Source organism: Vombatus ursinus, unplaced genomic scaffold (genome assembly GCF_900497805.2).
Source record: "Vombatus ursinus unplaced genomic scaffold, bare-nosed wombat genome assembly UNPS02014781.1, whole genome shotgun sequence".
NCBI lineage: Eukaryota > Metazoa > Chordata > Mammalia > Diprotodontia > Vombatidae > Vombatus > Vombatus ursinus.
Window position 1 is genome coordinate 41,648,753 of NW_020954559.1, and position 24,279 is coordinate 41,673,031.

The window sequence follows — 24,279 nt, forward strand, 5'->3', positions numbered from 1 at the left end:
CCTGACACCACCTCTTGGAATCTTGATTCTGTCAAGACTATGAAGTAGGCCTTTCTTGGTCCTCCTTACCTGCTAGTACCCTCCCCTGCCTAAGGTTATCTTACTCAGCCCGACAAGGCCTTTGAAGCATGAGCAGGTACTGTTTCTTGTGTGCTTACTTCATGAAGAAAGGCTTTTCAGTTGGCTACTTGTTTGGAAATGATAATGCTTATAAAAAGCATTGACCGTATGAAAGAGCTGACCCCCTTTCCTCCCTGGCTGCAATAGGAAAAATGTGCTGTAAGCCTCTAGGTAGAGTGAAAAGGTTGGTGAATGAAGGACTCTGTTTTTGCCTCTGCCTTTGTTCTTTCCTGCTCTTAAGGGAAGAATTCATACTAGCGTGCAGCCCTGTGAACTTCGAAAGGTTAGGAGAGCGAGCCACCAGAAAGGGATCCAGAATCCATGCCCAGATTGAGCAGGCCTCATCTAGGCCTACTTAGGAGGGAAGTCCTGAAAGACCAGCATAGAAATGGATCAAAGGCAGCTAAAGAGAACAAAACAAACTTGGTGGGGGAAAGAAACTATTCGAGCTCACTCTCCCCAGGACCAAGTTAATATAGGGAAGATCATGCCCTATACCATGTTAGAGGAAAATATTTGCACTTCTGTTCTTGCTATAGCTTCTCAGTAAATATTTCTTTGTAACAGCTGATTGATAATAAGTGGTTAAGCATTTAGCATAGTGCCTAGCACATAATAGGAGCTTAATAAATGTTTGTTGATTGATAGATTGAATAAAAGAAACAAGGACACTAATCACTAAAGGTTAGCAATAGCATAAGGGAGATAATAACAGAAATAGGTGCTTGATATTGGAGAAAATACATCAAGGGACAGTAATACATTGTTGGTGGAACTGTGAACTTATCTGGTCATTTTGGAGAGCAATCTGGAATTCTGCCCCAAGAGTTATAAAATTGGGCATACTCTCTGGACCCAGCAGTACCATTATTAGGTCTGTTTCCCAAGATGATAAGGGAAAAAGGAAAAGAACCTATGTGTTCTAAAATATTTATAGCAGCTCTCTTTGTGGTGGCAAGAAATTGGAAATTGAGGGGATGCCCATCAATTGGAGAATGACTGAACAAGTTGTGGTATTTAATTGTGATAGAATACTACTGTGCTACGAGAAATGATGAGCAGGTTGATTTTAGAAAAATGTGGAAACACTTGCATGAAATAAAATAATGAAAAGTGAAATGAGCAAAACCAAGAGAATGTTATATATTGTAACAGCAATATTATTTGAAGAATAACTGTGAATGACTTATTCTGAGTATTCTAAATACTCAAATCAACTACAAAGGACCTATGAAGGAAGATACTATCTACCTCCAGAGAAAGAATTGATAAATAAAAGTATGTATAGTATGGTTTTACATACATACATACATACATAATACATGTACATGCACTTGTATTTATGTATGTGTATATATACACATGTGTATATATATATTTGTGTGTACATACATATGTATGTGTGTATATTATGTGTTAAATGATGGCCTTCTCTAGTTCAAGGTGTGGAGGGAAGGAGGGAAATAGTTTGTAACTTTAAATAAAAAAAACCTTAAATTTTTAAAAAATAAAATGGTTGAGCTATTTTTAAAAAACATTAGAATGAGGTCTTAAGTTGATAGTATTAGGGAAGAGACCCAGAGACCCTCCAGGGCACCCCTAGAACTCTGAAACAGAGAGCCAGCTTTGCTCTAGGGACCCAACTCAATGAAAATGGGAGCCACGATAAATACCCTCAGAGCTTATAAAGGCTACATTTGTTTTGGTTGTGTGTGTGTATGTATGTGTGTGTGTGTACACACATATACATACATATATACATATATGTGTATGTAGTTTCTCCCATTCTAATGTAAATTCCTTGAAGGCAGGGGCCATTTTGTACCCTCTGTACCTAGTCCAGTGCCTAGAACATAGTAGGTACTTCATAAATGTTTGTTGACTCCTACTAGAAAAATTTCTTTACTCTGAATAAGTACTGAAGTTTGACAACACATACAGACCAATGAGAGGGTAAGGCAACCCTCATGGGAGAATATTCTAGGGCTCATTTGGGAAGGTGGTCTCCATTCTCCCCTGGAGTATAGTTGTTCAGTCATTTCTATGAGCTCTGACTGTTCATGACTTCATTTGGGGTTTTCTTGACAAAGATACTGCAATGGTTTGCCATTTCCTTCTCTAGCTTATTTTACAGATGAGGAAACTGAGGCACACAGAGCTAAGTGACTTGCCTAGGGTCACACAGCTAGTAAATATCTGAGATTGGATTTGAACTCAGGTCCTCCTGACTCCAGGCCCAACACTCTACCCATTGTTCCACCAAGCTGCCCTCTTGGAGCATATATTTATTGCCAATATTTTCTAAAAACCATCAAGTCCAAATAACACTCCATCTTTTTTTTTTTTCTCAACTCAGGCATTGTCATATCTAATCGTTGGATTCAATGGCTTCTTAGGTCTCCTCCTAAGAAGAGACCCCATAGAGGTCTCTTCCCCATAGGGGGTTGGAAGAGACCTAAGAAGCCATTGAATCCAATGATTAGATGTGACAATATATAAATGTCAATTACCCTCACCACTAATACTAATAGCTAGTATTTGTATATCACTTTAAAGTTTGCAAACCACTTTACAAATATTATCTCACTACCTTTGTTCAAAAACATTAAAGCAATATGCGGTAGCCTGGGCCAGACTTAAAATAAATCCTAAATTTCAACATCAGAGCAGGGTCACCTTGTTCAGTTAGACCCATGGAACAGGAATCACTTTGATTTCACGTATGATTTTATTCCTTATTTTGAATACTTATGTGTATTCTTGTTGATTTTTTTAAAAAATTTTATTAAATTTTATGGTTAATACATTTGTAATTTTAAGAAGGAAAGTAATTACTCTAATAATCCAGATAAAAATGGACTGCTTAAATCCACTGCTTCTTAGCCAGACACTTTTAGTACTGAGAAGTATATGTTGTCAGTTTCCCAAGGTCAATTTATTGGGTATACAAAGTGGTTGGGCAGGGAACTGGGAACAAAATATTAGTGTTTACACACACAAAAAAAAATGTAGTTTGAAAGAGACTGAGAGGAAAGGAAAGTAGTTGAATTCAGAGAGAAAAAAGGAAACCTTAGTTACCAATTTTTTAAAAGATAAAATTATATTGGGGGAAATACTGCTGGTCATTCATTAAAAAGAAAACTTTATTTTCTTAATTAAACTGTTAGTAATTTATGTATAAAGAAATACACTGCTTTATAAACTTTAAATTAAATACAGCATTGAGTGAAGCTAACCTGGTGAAACTATGAGCTAGCAGCATCATATGTAGTAATAATTCTAAAAAATAAAATAAAAGATATGGGAAATGGAGAGGGAAGACTTTAGAATTGAGAAGATTCATTGAGGTAAAGGTAGTTTTGAAGAGACAGTGTGGAATCTTTGCCATTTCTCCAGTAATCTCCACAAACTATCTGTGTTTTTAAACTATAATTAACAACATTTGCTAATTAAGGAAACCAGGAAGGAAGGATGCCAAAATCTAATGTTGATACATGATCGAGGCCAACAGTTATATACTGAGTCCAACTCTCTTCCTCTGATGCTTGCCCATGTCCCTTCCTTGATATTGTCCTCTCCCGTCATCTCTGTGGTTTGGGGTCATCCTTTTTTCTAGCTCATGTAACCTATTGGGTAGTGTCAAGGGTCCAGCAGAACTGCATAGAAACACTATCGGTATACTAAAAAGAAAAGAGCCAATATGATAGAGTAGAAAGAACATTAGACTTGGAGCCCGATACCCTGTTTTCCAGGGCAGCTGTGATATTAATAGTACCAGCTATGTGACAAGGGGCAAATTACTTAACCTCTCTGAACCTCAGTATCTTCATCTGCAAAATGGAGAAAAAGTACCTGTCTCACAGAGTTGTCAAGAAGACGGATCTTTATCAACCTAAGGTCCAAGAATAATGTATCCTAACTTGGAGAGATCATCCTTACAAATCAGGACATAAGGATAAGCAGGGCCTCTTTGGGGAATGGAATCATAGAAGAATAGAATTCTAAAGCCTCAAGGGACATTAGAAATCATCTAGTTCAACTGCCCTCATTTTCTAAAGGAAAAACCAAGAGGCAAGGAGACTCGTACAAAGTCTTTTTTCCCCCCACAGTGCTTAGAATGCTGGACCTGGAATCAAGAAGACCTGAGTTCAAATTTGAACTCATATACCTACTAGCTGTGTTACTCTGGGTCAGTCACTTAACGTCTACCTGCCTCTCTCCACCTGTAAAATGGGGATAATAATAGCACCTACCTCCCAGAGCTGTTGTGAGGATAAAATGAGATCATATTTTGGAAGCACTTAGAGACTAGAAGATGCTTAGTAAATACTTGTTCCCTTCCCCTACCCCACTCCTAAAAGGCTGTGATTTCATGAAGGATTAGGTTTACAGAGGACAGAACTAGATAGATGTAAGGGGGAGACAGAGTTAGTATCAAAATGAGGAAGAATTTTCTAACAATTACAGGGATCTAACCATGGATTATGAAGTTGTGAGTTCCCTGTCACTGGAAGTATTCAAGCTAGATCACTATCAAGGTTATTGTAAACAGAATTCCAGCATTGAATAGGTGATTGGATTAGGTCATCTCTAAGGTCCCATTTGATTCTAATTCAATTCAATTCAGACTCCAAAATTACAGGATTTTATCACCCAAACAAGGTAGGTAAATCAGATCCCAGGTATACTAGAGTACTGTTGGTTGTTGTTTTCAATGAGCACCAATGGCATCACAGAGTGATCTCTTAACTTGGGAGTGAATTGGACTGAAGTGAGGCAGAGTTAGTAATGGATGGGTGGAGATTTCTCTGAATCAAAGGCTTTGCAGTCAAATCCATTTACACTACACATTGCCAAAGCAGGGGCTCGCTTCTGAGAATGCCCTTGAATACCTGTAGATTGTTGTTTGTTGTTTGTCCTTCGTTCGCAAAGAGGACCATGACATCAGGATTGGAGCTACCTGAAAGAAGTCTTTTTAGGGCTGCTAAAAGACCCTCTTACCAAAAATATCTCTCCAATATACTATCTGAAATTCTCACCCTAAAGGTGAGAGCTACTCTTTTGGGCTAAGGCATTATTTCTGGAAGGCCTGTTATTTACAATGAAAATATCTGGAAGTGGTAACCCATTAATTCATTAACTTCCATTATCATGTTAGCATAAATTAGCTTATCAGATGAGACATCTGGCCTGGAGGCAAGAGGAGGAACAGAAGGAATGATACACAGGACAGGCAAGTTTTGAGAGCCTGGGGAGTAAGGAAACATAGAGGACACTACTTGGAATAAGCAGACTTGGGGTGAAGAACTACTATAGATGGCTTGGGCAGTCAAGGGATAGCAATAACCAGAATAGAGATAATAATAATGAGAGGGAAGGAATGAATGGAGAAACCTTCAAAGTCAATGATGCCTAGATCTAGCCCTAAAGAGATGCTTCACAGATAGTTTCAAAAGAAGAAAAAAAAATACACACACACAGATAGATATAGATATAGATACATACACATGTATGTGTGTGTGTATCTCAGCTGTAAAATATTCACTGGCTTTTATTATACCTAGCAGCACCACAATGCAACCAAGTAGATAATTCATGGATACCTTCAAAGAAACTATCTCCCTAAATAACAGCTTACTCCCCTATGGGGGTTTCCAAGTGCTTGGGGCCATACCAAGTCACATGTTCAAAACTCTCCTACACTCCTCATACATTGGAAGGAGTTGGGAGATACTGGTCTTATCTCCACAACCCTACTTGAGACAGAGATGTGAATACCCAAGTGACCCATGAAGGTCTATCAAAGGGATAGGAACTCAAGCTATGATTTTAATGGTATAGCAAATTCCCATTTGAGGAACTCCCAGGACCAAGAACTGTGTCTCTTTTAAACTTTTGTATGTCCCTCAGAGCCTAACACAGTTGACGCTTAATAAATGTTTGGTGACAATCGTTCTATACAGTAGGCATGTTCCTCAAAACTTGAATGTAAATCAAAATCTTTCAAATCAAAACATTTTTAAGGGTGATTTCAAAACTCTTCAGGCTTTAGCTGGTTAAATCTCCATATTAAAGACCAGGAATATGACTGAGCAGGTAGAAAAAGACCTTTCCTCATAAGTTTAGCTTTGTCTCTGCCTTTTCTTCAATCACTCATCTTACACGGCAGAACAGGAGAAACCTAATGGTGGAAAACTGAGGAATCTCACCCACACTCCAGAAATGTTTGTTAAGTCATTGTGTAAGTATCCCTTTCATAATTTAGAGTCTAGTCTTCAGAGATGAAAATCAGAAGGAACAGGGAATGTTCATCATGAACTAAAGTGGGGTTGCCATACAGGGACCTTAAACCAAGTAACTAGAAAGCTTAATCCAAAAAGAAAAGACTAATCCTGAAGGCACTACCTTTCTCAGAGGACTCTACTCTTTGTTCTAGAGATGCCTCAGGAGGAAAATCTCATATTAGAGGAGAAACATCTAAGATTTTGAAGAGATCAAGCCAGAGAAAGCTCTTTGACATCCCTGACTTTGAACTAGGAGAGTACCCACTCTTCTCATAAGGAAAAGCTAAGGATTTCAACTGAGTCAGAAAGTGGACATAGAAGTTCTGCCACCACATGGATGGACTGTTCCTGACAGGGTCCAGCAAAGGCTACATATCCAGAAAGAGATTAGCAGGGGCAGCTTACTAATATTGCTAAAAGACATCAGCAACCTTGCAAGGTATGAGTTTCCTCTCTGTCTGCCCTATCCTATCCACATATGTCCCTTACATGTGAGCCCCCACACATGTGACCTGGCCATACATGTTCACCGTGTATATTGTTTTCATACTTGTTCCCTATGTGAATTCACTCTTCTCACTGATCATATGTGTACTTGTGGCTAATGGTGTGTGCATTTTCTGTACCTGGTCCATCTCCAAACCCTGAAGGTACCATGGGGCTGCAAAGTACAGATTCAGTGCCTGAGTTCCATAAACTCAGGATATAGCTGAGTTCCACAGACTTAGGATATAGCTTTAAAAGGCAGCCATAGAGTGAACCAGCCTCAGATCCAAGAAGACCTGGGTTTATGTCCTAGATCTGACATATACTGGCTACGTGACCCTGGGTAAGTCAGTTAACTTCTCAATGCTTTAACGTATTAAATAAATTATAAGACCATCTGTCTCTAGTTCTCTCTAGATGTGTGTATACATATTAAAAAAATATATAGGACAATAAATTATAGAGAAAGGGCTGACCTGCACTGGTAGAAGTGAAGAGGTGTAGGCGTTTTGGGGTGCTGAACCCCAAGATCGTGACGCGGGTCTGCCTGAATGAATTCAAATCTTCTTTCAGCCAGAGAAAAAGTTTATTAAAGATAAAGCATATAGGCCAGGTGACACCCGTGAGGACGAGCGGGCATGAGGGTCTCAGCCTATAGGCATGAGAACAGCTCAGTGTTTGAATGGGGGCAAAGGTGAATCTTAAGTACAGAAAGACTGTGGGAGGGATCTAGGAGTGGTCGAGTAGTTTGGAGTGATGGGAGGCAGGGCCTAGGGAGATATGGATGGGAGTGGCTAGTAAGCTGGGGTCAACAGAACTCCTGGGTCCTGGACCTCATGGTGCCTAGCTAGGATTAAGGGTGCAAAATGGCCAGGGGCCACAGGAAAGTAAAACAATGGAAGGGAGATTGGGTGTAGCCACAAAGCAAGGCCAGTTGAAGAGGAAAAGGGTCGAGGTGAGAGTTCTGTTTGGAAGGTCTGAGAGATTTGAACAGACAATGAGAATAGATAATGAAGGGAACTGGAAGGTAGAAATTTGCTTTTGAAGGGAGATAAAGAGAGTTTTCAAAGGGAAATAAGGCAGTTTCTAAAACTTTAAGGTTTTTCCTGGGACTGGTAGACAAACTGAAGCCAGGTTCTTTTTAGGGCCAGGGGCAAAGGTGCATTTGAATAAGATTAAAAGGCAAGGCTTTGGAAGGGAGGTAAGGGGAATCTAAAAATCTAAGGTTTTCAAACTGGATGGTGGGCACATAACCCCATCAGAAGGAGTTCCTTTATCTGGATATTGGCTACACCATTGACATCACAGGCCCATATGATATCCCTATCATTTAGCACCATCATAGGCTTTAAACAGCTTCAATTCAGGCAAAGTGTATATAGATGGGACAAGATTCTTCCCAATGGATCAAGAGAATAGAAAACACACACAAGCCCCAATTTTTAACATTTGCAAGTTTCCAAAGTATAAATGTTCACCAACAATCAGCAACTGACTTGAATTGGCTCCAGAATACCTGGAACTGGAGACCTATAGAGTACCAGAGACCTGTGTTAGCTGCCTCCCTAAAGAAAGCACAGGCTCCCAGGCCCTACATTTTCAATGTCTGGAGATGCTCACAATTTAAGCAACCTTTTAAGAATTTTTAAAAAGAGATCTTTTTAAAAAGCTAAAAATATTTTTGTATCATTGGGAAGAAGAAGAAGAAGAAGAAGAAGCAGGAGGAGGAGGAGGAGGAGAAGAATTTCCTGTTTCATAAGATAGGCTTTAGGATCATCAATTTGGAGTGGGAAGGGACCTCGGGAGATAGACCAACCCCTTAATTTTACATATGAAGAAACTGAAGCACAGGGATATCAAACTGGTTACCCAAGGCCACACAGCTAGTAAGTGGCAAAGTTAGGATTTCAAATCAGGTCTTTTGACTCCAAATCTAGTAATCTTTCCACTGCACAAGATTGCCTCCAGACACTGGGTTTTCTTTAAGTTCATCTATATGGTTGTGTTGAACTCCACTGGCTACATTATAATTTACCCACTTGACAAACTAAAGGTTCATGAAAATTATTTCTTGCCCATTCTGATTTTTTTCTGAACCTCAGTTTCCTTCCAGATTCTGTACCAATTGGTTGCTATTTGGGGGTCGATGAAGAGTTTGGAGGCACCAGATGTATTAAGTGCAGTAAATACTGTCCTGTGACACATTAGCAGTTATGAAATCATAGTTTTTTCCTACCCTAACAACTCAACTGCAGAACACGCTGGGATGTGAGACTCAATCAATCAATCAATATTGATAGAGTGCACCCTACTAAATAGATGCTTCCATCTGTAGCCACACTGTAGGCTAATATTCCCCTGTTAATGAACATCCACTGAGAACAGACTGATGAATAGCATTAAATACTAACCCCATTACCCCAAAGACACACAGGGTAGAAATTATTAATGCTCTAAACAAATATGAACTCTCCTATTGAAAGAATGAGCCTGTTGATTTTTAAATGGGAATATAAATATGCCACATTCTAAACTCAGGGTTATTCTCTCTCTCTCTCTCTCTCTCTCTCTCTTTCTTTGTCTCTGTCTTTCTGTGTGTCTATCTCTCTCTCTGTTTCTGTCTCTCATTTCTCTCTCTGTCTCTTCTCTCTGTCTCTGTCTCTGTCTGTTTCTCTGTCTCTCTCTGTTTCTCTGGTATAGTGCAAACAGTTTTTCCATGTACTCCTGAGATTTCCTTTATTAGAAAAATGTAGTGATCTGTACTGTTCAGCTAAATGACAATATTATAGGTCATAAAGGAGATTTAGTATTTGATCCATTGAACTATTCAAGCTCCAGAAGCCTTTCTAAGCTAGGATCAATTTCAATTATAATTCTGCTACTTACAGAGTTTGGGGGTTGGAGAGGCAGCCACAGCATGGATGAATAAATGGATAATGGGCCTGGAAGTTAGGGTCTCCAAAGTGACACTTGGACTCAACATATAATCTGGGACCTTCCCCATCTGAGTCTCAGCTTCCTCACTCACAAGAAAGGGCTAAAGCATTAAAAATTGTTTTAACTTGCAATTTGGGAGAAAATAAAATATATATTAATAAAAAAAGAAAGAATTAAAGCCACTTTCTTCATATGGATTGACTCATTGAAAGGTGCCTGGACCTTGGTCATAAATTTAGATTTAAAAAGTACCTTAGATGCCCTCTAATTTTAAAAATGAGGAAACTGAGGCCCAGAAAAATTAAACAATTTGCCCAAGGTCATATAGCTCATAAAGGCAGCATTTGAACCAAGGTCATCTAACTCCAAATCCAGCCCTCTTTCCACCTTGCCCACCTCCTACTGTCCTTGTAGATGGAGACTTGTTCTTTTTTCATCTTATATTAGATTTCCAGCCCTCCATGGTATCTGGAGCACCTGATAAATGTTTGTAGAATTGAATTTGTCTTTAAGAGACACAGATACATTGAAGGAGAGCCAGAAAGAGTACTCCTAAGGCCCAAAGAGTAAAGAAACCTAATTCTTCAAAGACACAAAAGTGGGGAAGAGGTATAAAAGATAGAGCTTAAACCAACCAGCATAGTAAGAACTAGCCAAAGGAACCATAAATTCAAAGTTAAAAGGCCCTAGCTGAAGGAAGAGTCCACCAACTCAAGGGGAGTGTTGACAAGAAGCAACGGGAAGGGATTGCTTAAAGTTTTAATCCCAAGTTAAGCTAAGCAACATGAGCCTGTCCCTATAATTTACTTCTTGTATCCACAAATTCCTTCAGCCTTTCATCAATCAATAAACATTTATTAAACACCTATTGTGTTCAGAACACTGTGCTTGAGGACTTACAATGTAGTAAGGAGAATGAATAAAACAACAGGACAAGTGGCTATAATATATAACTTTACATGATAAGTGCATTAGACATTTACAAAAGAAAATATTAGGTATTATTGATGGGTAGCAGGGGAGTGATAGCTTCAATGAGATGGATTTTAATGGATGGGTAGGAGTTTGAAAGGCAAAGAAGAAAGAACATCCTAAACATGAATTCTGGGAAATGGGGCACATTTAGGGGCAATTTGGCTAGAATATGTGGAAGAGAATAATGCAAAATAATACTAATATGATAAGGGGACAATGGCTTGCAGAAGGCATCGAATGCCAGGCAAAGGAGATGAACATTTACTTGAGAGGCAATATATAGCCACAGAAAAGTGAAAAGACCAGAACTATGCATAAGAAAGAATATCATGGCAGTAGGATGAAGGATGGATTTGATAAGGGGAGGAGAAGACAGAGGACAAGGCAATAGCAGAGATGTGAAGACTTATGATTACTCTTCCAATGGTCTTGATCTAGGCATGTAATAATAAGGACATAAAAACGGTGGCAAGGGGAATAGAGAGTAAAGAATAGAGAAGGAGTTGAGAGAGAGAGAGAGCTGCTATGACATTGGAACCTATGGGAGAGGGATAGATGTGAGAGAGAAGGAAGAATTAAAGGCAACAGCAAACTTACAAACATGAGAAAGATAGTTTGTTTTGCAACAACCAGAGACAGTAAAGTTAGAAGAAAGAGCAGGTTTGAAAGGACAAGCAGACTTAGGAGGAAAGATAAGTTCAGTCTGGGATATGTTGGCTTAAAATGACAGTGGAACTTCTAATTAGAAATTATCTATAGGCAATCAGAGATGTGGGTCTGGGACTCAAAAATGAGGTCAAGACCAGCTACTGGCAGGGGTATCCTCACAAGGGCTGAACAACCAGTTTTCTAGGGAGTAAAACTGTTATGTGGGACATATTTTTAAGTTTACTCTACATTATTAAAATTTTCTCCCTCACTTTCTTATGTCTAGATAATCAACAACGGAAAAAAATTGTCATTTGCCGATTTCTGAAGTGTAAAGTGGGGCAGCTAGGTAGCTTGGTGGTTAGAGCACCAACTCTGGAGTCAGGAAGACCTGAGTTCAAATGTGACTTCAGATGCTTACTAGCTGTGTGACCCTGGGCAAGCCACTTAACTCAATTTGTCTCAGTTTCTTCATCTGTAAAATGAGCTGGAGAAGGAAAGGGCAAACCACTCCAGTATCTTGCCAAGAAAACCCCAAATGGGGTCATGAAAAAACAGACAAAATTGAACAACAACAATCTCAGAGACAAAAGGAACCAGCAAGCTGGGGGTGGGGGAAGAGGACTGAAAAGGGCCGCCTGCTGTAGATGGGACTTGAGCTGAATCTGACAGCTCAAGACAGCTGCTGCAAAGGCCAGAGTCAGGATATAAGTGTTATATATGAGGAACAGCAAGTAGATCTGAGCTGTTGGATCATGAAATGCATAGAAGGGGAAAAAGTTTAAGAGGACTGGAAAAAGTAGGAAAGACCAGATTATGAAGACCTTTAAATGCCAAATATCAGATTTTATATTTGATACTGGAGGTAATATGAAGCCAACAGATTTTATTAAACAGGGGATGATATGGTCCTTTAGGAAAATCACAAGGGCAGCTGAGTGGAGGAGGAATTGAAGTGGAGAGAGACTCAAGGCAGGGAGACCAATTTTAAGGCTACTGCAGTGATCTAGGCAAGAGGAGATGTAGACCTGAAACTAGGGTGGTAGAGATGATGATGATGATGATGAAGATGATGATGACAAATTGCTAGCATTTTAATGTACTACTCACTATGTGCCAGGCACTCTTCTAAGTACTTTACAAATACTGTCTCATTTGAATGCATACAATAAATGTGAAGATAGAAAGGAACAAGATTTGTTAATGGATTCAGTGAGGGTGAGACATTGATAACACTAAGGTTGTAAGCCTGGGTGGCTGGGAGGATGGTAGTATATTCAACAATAATACAGAACTTTGAAAATAGGGGAAGGTTGAGGACAAAAGATAGTGAATTCTGTTTTGGACATGATGGGTTGGAGATACCTAGTCTGATATATCCAAAAGACAGCACTGTGGCTTAGGAGAGAGAAAAGACTGCTCATAAACCCAAGAATCATCTTTATAGAGATAATAATTGGACCCATGAAAGTTGATGAGAATATCAAGTAATATGGTATAGATTATAGTGTAAAGAGAAGATAAATCAGAATAGAGCATTTGGGTACACACATGATTAGTGGGCAGAACATGGATGAAGAACCAGCTACATGACTAGGATTGAAAAAACAGCACAATAGAAAAATAGAAGGTAGAACCTAGCTGTTGTTTTGGAGCATGGGCTTTTATGAAGCTTCTAATCAGGGTGTGTAACAGTTCTTTGTTTAAAGAAGCAGAGCCTCCATTCTTTGTGCACTAAGTTTCTAGGCTCCAAAAGGGAGAAAGGGAGAGGAAAAAATTTGTTGGATGAATGTGTGCCTCCTTATAGGTTTTTCTGCAGGTGTCAGGTAGTAACATACTTTGTACTTTTTTTCCGGTTGTACATGTATTAGGCAACAGAAAAAAAGAAACACTGATGGAATAGCCAATAGAATTTGGGAGCTTAACCTCTGATGGAGAAATCATTCCCAAGCAGAGGGATTCGCACATAGTAGGCATTCAAATGCTCATTGAATAGAATTGAATTGGCAATGAAGAGAACAGCAGAAATCTATCAGCCATCTACCACCCTCACTTTGTAGGTGGATGAACCAGCAGACCGGTATTCCTGCCATCACTTTACTGGTTTAGGTAGGCAAATCCAGACCTTCAGAAGCTGGTGCAGTTATCTCTTTCACATTTTGACTCTCCCCATTGCTGGTTTTGAAAAATCGTGGGTTGATGTAAGAAATTAAATGGGAATTTGGGGGGAGTTTTGTGGAAGCTGCAGAGGACATGCAAAGATCAGCACACAACACAGAGCCTGTGACCAACTACTTGACCCAAATTTTCCAATACAGTACTGTAAATACCCCATAAGAGAAAAAGAAAAAAAAAATCAGCATTTTTCTCTGATATGAAGGAAGGGTCAAAAAATTTAATGTAGATTTTCTAGACCATGGGGGTACTGTGCCCCAAACCCCCATAATGTGGAAGGGAGAACTGTAATTTCCTTCTAAATATGGTATCTGCAATTGAGGCATCTGCAATCATATGAGTGGATCATAGATGTAAAGTTGGAAAGTATATTGGGGGGCCATTTCATAGCCCACTTTCATTTTACAAATGAGGATACTAAGAGGAATCAAGTGACTTGTCCAAGGTACTTAAGAGCAAAATCAGATTAAACCCAGGTACCCTCACTCCAAACCCAATGTTTTAAGTCAACAAAGTCTAAAAGCCATATTAGCTTAGAATGATAAATGGATTTCAGTGATTTTAATTTTTTAAAAATAACTGTAAAATAGTGGTTTTGAGCTAGATCAGGTGAAAGTACATTATAAGTTGTTAGAAAAGGCAGTATACTGTTTATACTTAAGATTTTTTGTTCATTTCACATATAGTTTGGTGATGTATATTGTTATCAATGTATTGCCCCCCTGCCCCACTACTTCACATCCAGGAAGACGTGGAGATGAGCTGTGGTTGCCCGCAGAGGTAGCAGGTAGCAGGTGGGTAGGGAGGAGTATCAGGTGGGTTGAGAGGGATTAAAAGCTTGCCAAGGCTCTCAGTTCACTGGGTGTGACAAATTGCTGGAAGCACCTTGTTGAAGCTCAGATTCTTCCTTTGATCTAATACTTGCTTTTGGCCCAGGAATCTTGTTTCTTTCTCTGTCTTGGCTATCCCTGCTTCCCTACTGCTGACCACATCACTATCTCCTCTTTCCTCACTGTTGTTCAGTCATGCCTGATTCTTTGTGACCCCATTTGGGGTTTTCTTGGCCAAGACACTGGAGTGGTTTGCCATTTCCTTCTCTAGTTCATTTTACAGATGAGGAAACTGAGGCAAACAGGGTTAAGTGACTTGACCAGGGTCTCACAGCTAGTATCTAAGGTCAAACTGGAACTCAGGCAGGCCTGGTGCCCTATCCACTGCACTCCCTCACTGCCCATACCTTACCTTACACTCTGAGTTGAAATCCTCTCTCCAACTTTACATGTTGCCTCCTGTTGTTCCTGGACCCAGCTTAGATATTCTTTCTTCCCCTGACTTGCTCTGCATCCTGCAAGTCCTTGGCTGGTACCATTGAAAAGACCTCAGCTCTTATTCCAGGATTCTAAGATGCCAGGGAAGGCAGCTAGGTGGAGCAATGGATTGGGTGCCAGTCCTTGAGTCAGAAAGGCGAGAGCTTAAATCTGGCCTCAGACACTTACTAGCTGTGTGACCTTGGGCAAGTCACTTAACCCTGTTTGCCTCAGTTTCCTCATCTGTAAAATGAGCTGGAGAAGGAAATGACAAACCACTCCAGTATCTTTGCCAACAAAACCCTGTGAACAGTATGGTCCATGGGGTCGTGAAGAGTCAGACACAACAGAAAACCAACAAGATTCCAGAAGCTTAAGTAGAGTTTTTAACTACCTACTTAGTATAGAAGAGGAATTAATTTGAATTGGGAACACTCCCAATTAACTCTCAAGCTATTTATTCTCTCTTTTATCTTTGCCTCTTTTTCCCCAGGGAAAATTGCTTTCAGATCCCCTTGACACTTTTCCTTTCCTCTTCCACATAAATACATTTCATCCAGTAAAGAATAAGAAACTAGAGGGACGGCTAGGTGGTGCAGTGGATAGAGCACCGGCTCTGGAGTCAGGAAGACCTGAGTTCAAATCTAGCCTCAGACACTTGATTACTTGATATTTACTAGCTGTGTGACTCTGGGCAAGTCACTTAACCCCAACTGCCTCGCAGCAAAAGAAAAAAACACTAGAAAGTACACAAAAGTGTGAGGTAGGAGAGGGATACCTTGAATTTACCTCAGAATGTGATTCTTACCCTAGTGCTTCTCCTAAACAATTATGATTTTGAATCTTTATTCAAAGTGCTAATTTGCCTTAAAATTTTTTTATACTTCCTCAGACACTAACTAGCTCTGTAATGCTCTGCAAGTTGCTTACCCACTCTCAGCCTCAGTTTCCTCATCTGTAGAATAAGGATAATAGCAGGACTCACCTTACAAGTTTATCATCAGTATCAAACCTAATGAGGTGATATATGTAAAGTGTTTTGCAAACCTTAAAGTGCTGCATAAATGTTAGCTGGTACTACTACTGAACTCTAAGGCAAAATTTCTTTATAGGTTTTATAACCAAGACTTTGATAGAGGCAAACTTTTAACCCTAAAATTGTCCAGACCTTCTTTTCTTCTTTAAAAAACAAAAGCAAAAAAAAAAAAACAACAAAAAAAAACCTTTAAAATATATTTGAACAAAATGGAACAATTTTCAAATCAATATATACAAAGTTATTTTTTTCCACAAAGGCCAAGTATTAGAAAAAAAACTTGTCAGCAAGCGTATAATAAATTCTGAATCAAATATGTTGGCGTCTGAATTGCTCCTCATTTGAGCACAGAAGATTATTTTTCTGACATCCCCAGCTTACTCCATTCTCTTTTGAGGAGTCTGGTTTTCATGGGGAATAAGTTTTTTAATATTTGGCAGGTGGAACAAAATTTCCTTAAAATGAGTGTAAATGAGTTTTGCTAAGTAGCTAAATGCAAAGTATGAGGGAGGGGGAAGTGATGATGAAATAAAGAACTACAATGCTCTTGCATTTACTATACCTACAAACTACTACAAACCCCCCCCATCTTGTTTTATCCTTTACTTTAGATTAGGTATGTAGGTTAAGACTCCACTGAAATGGCATTTTTACCTTACTGTGTTAAATTTCTGGGGACAGCTAGGTAGCACAGTGGATAGAGTGTTAGGTCTAGAGTCAAGAAGACTCACCTTTCTGAAGTCAAATCTGGCCTTGGACACTTACTAGCTGTGTGACCCTAGGCAAGTCACTTAACCCTGCTTGCCTCTGTTTCTTCATATATAAAAAATGAGCTGGAAAAGGAAATGGCAAACCACTCCAGAATCTTTGCCAAGAAAACCACAAATGGGGTCATGAAGACATGACTGAATGACAACAAAAATGTTAAATTTCTATAATGCTAAAGTACACGACCAAGGTAACATTCCAAGCAATTCATATGCAATTGTTTCTGTCCCCCATCCTCCTCTTCTTTTTGCTAGTAGAAATTGATTCTGCTTCCAAAATGTGTTCCAGCACTAGCTAGTAAATGATGGTGCCGATTCCTCACCAAATATGGAAAAGACATCATCCCTATTTTTCCAAGAACTAGGTTCACAAAGAAAAGAAACAAAGTGCAGGAAGAAAAGATCATTAAGAACCTTGCAGCAAAGAAAGAGGGTAACTTTAACTTTTGTGAGGTAAGCAGGTTAATCAGGACAGCCTAACGGGATATATAGCAAGCTCTGAATTTTATCAGAGAGCACCATTCCTTAGCATTGTAAACTCCTGTGGACACTTTACAGTCTCTAGCTTAGATAACAATAAATGGACTTTTCTCCATGTTGGAAATAACTAGCATCAAAATGAGGAGTTAAAAGAAAGAGGACATAGTAGATTGAGGTCAGACCTGCAAAATACAGGGAAATAGACACTTGAATTGGCAGAATTAATCTGATAGAAGAGTGAACGTTTCTATTGTAAACACTAATCACAGTGGCTAAGTCATGTGTTAAAATAACCCAAAATGTTCCTATTCATGCCAAAATCTAATCTCTTTAGGTATAGTGACCATGACTGAATGTATATTCTTTGGGGTTGTTCTCTGGCATTTCTGAAAATACTTCCAAACTCTGCTAATTAATGGGGTTGCCTCCTGTTTGTGATAGCCTATCGGCATCATTCCTGGTCATTCTTATATGCAAGCTGAGCTAAAGGTCGATGCAGAGCAAACTCTATGGATCATGTGTTCTAAATTACATTCCATTTTCCATAACCCCAAAAGACCCCATGTGCTCAGCAATGGTCTGAGCAATGTGCTCAGCAATCTATCGTCATGTTCTTATTAAGAATGTTGTTGATAACCTTTTGCTATTTCTACTCCAATCTTTTACAAGATGTACAAAACAGAGAATCTTATCTTTGAAGCTCAAGACTCTTAAATTATAGTGATAAGCAATACCCTCTCTTGCTTTAGGGTGGGAGGGAGTGGGGGTGTTTGTTTTTGGTCAACTGAATGGACATTCTCCATTTGATTTTGGCAGATCTAAAGAGTAGGCAAACTCTAAGGGTAACCACCAATAAGCATTCTTTAAGCCTTGGAGTTTAAGGTAATGGTTCATAAGAACAGTCTTAGCCCAGTCTTTCTCTTTTTTCACTAGAGGAGTGACATTTCTATCTGACAAAGTCAAGGACCTTTTCCATTTTTATGGGAGGAAGGAAAATAAACATTTATCAAGCACTTACTATGTACCAGACACTGTGCTAAGTGCTTTACAAAGTTATCTCATTTAATCTCCATTTTTAAGAGGATTTAAACCTTAAACAAGTCTCCATCTTCAAACATAACTTTCAAAGTGGAAATGTCAGAAGTTAGCACCAGGTAGAAAGTCCCAGGGAAACCAATCCCTTATCTTTTCAGACTATACAAAATTTAGTATTAATTATTATTACCGTTATCTTTGTGTAGAGGTGGATAAAGAGCTGGCCTTGGGGCCAGAAGACCTAGGTTCAAATTTTGCCTTTAACACGTATTGGATAACTACTTCCTCAGAGCTAGTTAGTGTCTGAGGAAGTATAAAAAAATTTTAAGGCAAATTAGCATTTTGAATAAAGATTCAAAATCATAATTGTTTAGGAGAAGCACTAGGGTAAGAATCACATTCTGCGGTAAATTCAAGGTATCCCTCTCCTAGGAGAGGATAATACCCTGGATAAATCCCTTAAATCTCACAGTAATCAGACAACTCTCTAAGAATATAAATTACAAAGAAGATGCCCACTTAATTGGAAGAGGAATTTCCTCATCTGGGAATTCCCCATGTATCTATAAAGTCACAGTCCCTAGTTCTGTCATCATCTTGGGTCCACACAGCAGAAAATGAATGGCCAATTACCATGCAGATGACCAAACCAGGTAATTCAAGGTAAAACATCCACTAGCAAAACTCCAATATGTGTATTAGCTGTTTGCATTGGTCCAATGAATCAGGCAATTGCAACTGTCTGCTCTACTTTATTCTATGTAGACCTAACCTTAAAGTCCTCACACACACATACACACACACACACCCTCTGTCTCCCTCTCAAGCTTGCTCTTTTTTTGTTTGTGAATACCTTTTTGTTGCATGCCATCCAAGAGAAAAAAAATCACAGAATGGGGAAAAGAAAATACAGGAATCCAAATCATTTATTATAGTGTATGAAGGAGCTGTTCTTATCACTTCTCTGACCTCTATCACTGCTAGGTCACAAAAACTGCAAATCTTTTTTTTTCTAAAGTTTAAAATAAATCCATTTTAAAAATTCCATTTCTGAGGAAGAATAGACCAATATCAGACCGCATGATTTAGCGCTAGAAGGCACCTTAGAGATAATCCATACCAATGCTGTCAATTCTTTCCAGCTGAGGAAACTGAAGCCCAAATGAAGTTAAGCGATTGGCCTGAGGTGACAGAAACATCACAGGATTTTAGGCTAGAAGGGACATATTGGGGGGGGGGGGCAGCGGGGGAGGAACAGGGTTGTGCGAAGAGTGCTAAATTAGAAATCAGAGGACATGGGTTCAAATCCTAGGCCTGCTTACATTCTGTGTCACAGTAATGACAGTTTCAGCAACTGTGAAATGAGTGTGGACCCAATGACCTTTAAAGGCCCAGCTCTAAATCCTTTTTATTTTATAGATGAGGAAACCTCATTTAAGCTCTCTGGGCCTCTGTTTCCTAAACCGTAAAATGAGTTAGTTGACCTCCATGGCCTCTAAAGTCCCTTCCAACTCTAAGATCCCCATAAAAGCCTATGATCTTTCACCTTGAGGCCCATTCTCCTGATTGGTGAGTCCCAAACCTAGCCAACTATTTCATGAGAGGCCCAGGCCATGATGACTTCAATCCCCACTTCACTCACTCTTCAGACTTCTCCAGCTCCTGGCCAGTAGCCCTTGTCCCTTGAGGGTACCCCTCCCCACACTCCTTTCCTCAACTCTTTTATGTGTTGTCCTCCACCATTAGAACAAAACTTCCTTGAGGGTAAGGAATGGATTGTCTTGTTGTATTTGTATTCCCAGTGCTTAGTACATTATCCAGCACATAGTAAGTAAATGCTATTTATCTATCTTGTATCACTTCTTCTGACCACCATGTGAAGGCTTGCCCTGTGTGAGTTCTCCATAAAACAGTCTTTTTGGCAAGCATACGTTTTTGCATTCAAACTATGTAGCCAGCCCATCAGAGTTGGGTCTGGAGCAGAGTATGAATGCTTGGCACTTTCACTCGAGAAAAGACCTCAGTGTCTGGTATCTTATACTGCCAGGTGATCCTCAGAATCTTCCTAAGACAGTTCAAATGGAAGCAATTCAGTTTCCTTGCTTGGTACTGGTATACTGTCCAGGTTTCATAGACATACAACAATGAAGTCAGAACAACGGCTCTGTAGACCTTCAGTTTGTTAGTCAGGCTAATACCTCTTCTCTATACTTTCCTTCAGAGCCTCCCAAACACTGAGCTAGCTCTGGTGATGTGTGTGTCAACTTCATTATCAATGTGTACATCCCTGGAAAGTTCACTACCAAGGTAAGTGAACTTATCCACAACATTCAAAACTTCTCCATTTGCTGTAACCAATGGTTCCACGTATGGATGGTGTGGTGGTGGCTGATAGAGCACCTGTGTTTTCTTGGTGTTCATTGTTAGATCAAAATTAGCACAAGCAACAGAGAATCAATTCATACTTTGTTGCATCTCAGCTTCAGAGGCTGCATTGAGTGCACAATTATCTGCAAACAGAAAATCATGCACCAATACTCCCTCCATTTTGGTCTTGGCTTGTAGTCTTTTCAAGTTGAAGAATTTACCATCAGCTGACCTTGATGTCATGTGCCAACTGAAGAAGAGGTTTTGAATACCATTAGATTACTTTCGTGTGGCAAAGCACCTGGTGCTGATTCTATTCTGGCTGAGATTCACAAGGTCAGGGATCCAAAAGCTGACTGAAATTTTCCAGGTTATATGGCGAGAAGAGATTATCCCCCAGGAGTTCAAGGATGCCTCCATTGGCCATCTCTATAAAGATAAAGGAAATAGATTGTACTGTGACAATCACAGGGAGTCTCTCAGTCATTGCTGGCAAGATTCTTGCCAGAGTCCTTCTTAATGGGCTGATCCTTCACCTGGAAGATGATCATCTACCTGAAAGTCAGTGTAGCTTCAGAAAGGGCAGAGGAATGGTTGATATGGTGTTTGCTGCCCGACAACTCCAGGAGAAATGCTAGGAGCAGAACAGAGGTCTGTATACAATGTTTGTAGATCTAAAGATGTATATCATCTATCTAAACATATATGCATGTGTGTATGTATGCATATACACACAAATGTATATATATATACATGCATATGTGTATATATACATGTATATGTATTATGTGTATGCATACATGTATACACATGTATGTATATATGTATGTGCATATATACACATGCATATTTATGTGTATATATACATATATCCAGATAGTCTGGACTCATATAGGGAAGACTTACATTCAAATCTAGCATCAGATACTTACTAAGTGACCTTGGCAAGTCGCTAAACCTCTGCCTCAGTTTCTTCACCTGTAAAATCAGGAAAATAATAGCAGTTACCTCCCAGGATTGCTGTAAGAATAAATTGAGATAATTATAGAACATTTAGCACAGTGCCAGTCACATAAGCTATATATATATATGTATGTTATTATTATTACTACATCATCTATCTACCTATCTACATATATCTACCTATATGTATCTATCTATAGATACATATCACTTACTGGCAGCTAGGTGGTAAAATGGATAGAGTATTGGGTGAGGAGTCAAGAAAACTCATCTTCCTGAGATCGAATCCAGCCTCAGACACTTACTAGCTGTGTGACTCTGGGCAAGTCACTTAACCCAATTTGCCTCAGTTTCCTTATCTGTAAAATTAGTTGGAGAAGGAAATGGCAAACCACTCCAGTATCTTTGCCAAGAATATGAAGTCAGACATGACTGAAAAATGACTAAAAACCACATTGTCTGCCTGTCTATAGACATAGGTATAAGCTATCTAAAGGCATATATATCCTCTCTCTACCTATCTCTAGATATAGATGTCATCTGTCTATCTACAGATACATATATATAATCTATCTATAGATATAGATATTATTTGACTATCTATATGTCAAGCTAAAGATATATATCATCCAGTAGGTCTATACAGATATCTACTAAAGATATCTATCTATCTAACTAACTAACTAACTCCAGGGGTGCGGAACCTTCGGCCTGGAGGCCTCCTCTGAATCTATCTGAAACTGAGACCCAGAAAAGTAAAAAGACTTTCCCAAGGTCACTTTAGTAGAAAGTCAAAGACTAGATCTGCCTCTTTGCTTGTGGTCCTACACCATGAAAGGCTCAGTCTTTGAAAACTTGTTTGAGTCTGAGGTTATAAGGGAAGGAGGGGGGTCTCCCTCCGTCTCACCAGTTACAGCCTCCTGCTGACTCAAAAGCCTGAGGTGAAGTGTAGTAAGTGAAGAGCTGGAAAAACATGCACACACGTGTCTGGAAGCTAAATGAATCCAGCAGCACCCTCGCCTGTGGGTGTCTCGGTGGGGGGTCCCTTCAGTAAATGAGGTTTTGAGTAATGATGCTTTAAAGTTGATTTGCCTTTTGAGCACTCCGATCCCCAGAGGCCTTGATTGCTGTTACCAATAGAAGAAAGGACACCCCCGCCCAGGAAAAAAAGAAAAAAGAAAAAGAAAAAAGCAGCCTGGCATTTTTAGCTAAGGGGTAGCCTCTTACAGAAGGCATGAAATCCAGCGGCCCTGGACGTGTTAGAGGCAAACGGGAGAAGCAGTGGGGAGTGAACTTGCAAAAAGGCTGGGAGAAAGAGGGTTTTGCTTTCTTCTCCATTGCTGGGAGAGACCTCTAGGTGGTGCAGGTGAGTTTGCCGTGAAGGAAAGCCCCTCGCTCGCACACGACTTTTCCAAACTCTCCGACAGGACAGTAGGCAGTGAAGGAAGAGTTCCCGGGAAATCTTTTGAAACTACCAAGAGCGCCAGCGCCGAGCTGACCCCAGAGGCGGTGGTGCGCTGTGCCTCCGGTCCCTGGGGGCTCTGAGAGACCCTGCAGGGAGTGACAGTGTGGCGACCGGCTCCGGGAGCTGGGCGTTTGCAGCTCAGGACTGCCGAAACCTGGTACCCCAAGAGAAGCGGGACCTTTGCTGGCGCTCTCCTTCCAGTCAGACCGAGCTGCCTACTGAGGGACGCTTGCTTGGAACCGGCCATCAGTGCCAGGTAAGCGTGGGTCTTTGCTTGGGACGCAGTTTGCTCAAGTCCTCCACCGGGAAGAGACAGGGCTGTCTGTCAGGGAGAAAGAAAGAGCCCAAGTGCACATTTTTGAAATGCATCTCATTTTTTCGTTTTGTTTGAACAAGCCGTACCTAGCACTGTGCGTCCCTGCTCGGGGCTTTGAGACTCAAGATCCCGTCTTTGTTTTGGGGAAAATACCAGAAACCCAAATTCCTACCTCGATTGCAGGTTTAAAGGGTAAGCCAAACTTTGCATGTGCCTAACTGGCTTCTAGCACTTTGGTTACTAAAAACAAAGGGTGCCTCCCAAGAGCCCCTGCAAAGGAGACTTAGGAAGAAGCTGGCTCCTTCTGAGAGGGAAGTTGTTAGGACAGTTGGTCTGTTTCTTTCATAAAACCAATCAACAAACATCCCCAACACCTACAGGTCTCTCCAAGGTGAGGTTTTGAAGAAAACTAACAAGTTATCAGTGTGCTCTAAAGTCTTAGGAGGGTGATAGTAGTAGTAGTAGTAGTAGTAGTAGTAGTAGTAGTAGTAAGGAGGAGGGGTGGTGGTGGTGGTGGTGATGGTAGTAGTAGTAGCAGCAGCAGTAGTAGTGATGGTGGTAGTAGCAGCAGTAGTAGTGGTAGTGGTGGTGGTGGTAGTGGTGGTGGTGGTAGCAGCAGTAGTAATAGTGGTGGTGGTGGTGGTGGTGGTAGTAGTAGGAGTAGTAGTAGGTAGGTAGGTAGGTAGCATTTATATTGTGCTTTAAAGTTTGGTTTTTTGGTTTGGTTTTTTTATTTTTTGATGAGGCAATCAGGGTTAAGTGACTTGCCCAGGGTCACACAGCTAGTAAGTGTCAAGTGTCTGAGGTTGGATTTGAACTCAGGTCCTCCTGACTTCAAGGCCAGAGCTTTATCCATAAATATTTTTTTTTTTTTGCTTTAAAGTTTGCCAAGCACTTTACATATGTTATCTCATTTGA

The 24,279-nt window shown here is 40.0% G+C and overlaps 1 protein-coding gene across 3 annotated transcripts in view; it reads left to right on the forward strand.

Annotated features, from left to right (window-relative positions):
• The first annotated feature begins 23,104 nt into the window (after nucleotides 1–23,104).
• The window catches only part of LOC114046259 (tumor necrosis factor receptor superfamily member EDAR), a 118,710-nt gene continuing 117,535 nt past the window's right edge, over nucleotides 23,105–24,279 (forward strand). The window contains exon 1 of one of the 3 annotated variants that reach the window (XM_027866542.1): nucleotides 23,105–23,301. The gene's annotated coding sequence lies outside the window, so the exon portion shown is untranslated. Of the gene's footprint in view, nucleotides 23,302–23,489; nucleotides 23,554–24,279 lie in introns of those variants that run through there. The other 2 variants (XM_027866541.1, XM_027866540.1) reach the window with 2 other exon arrangements.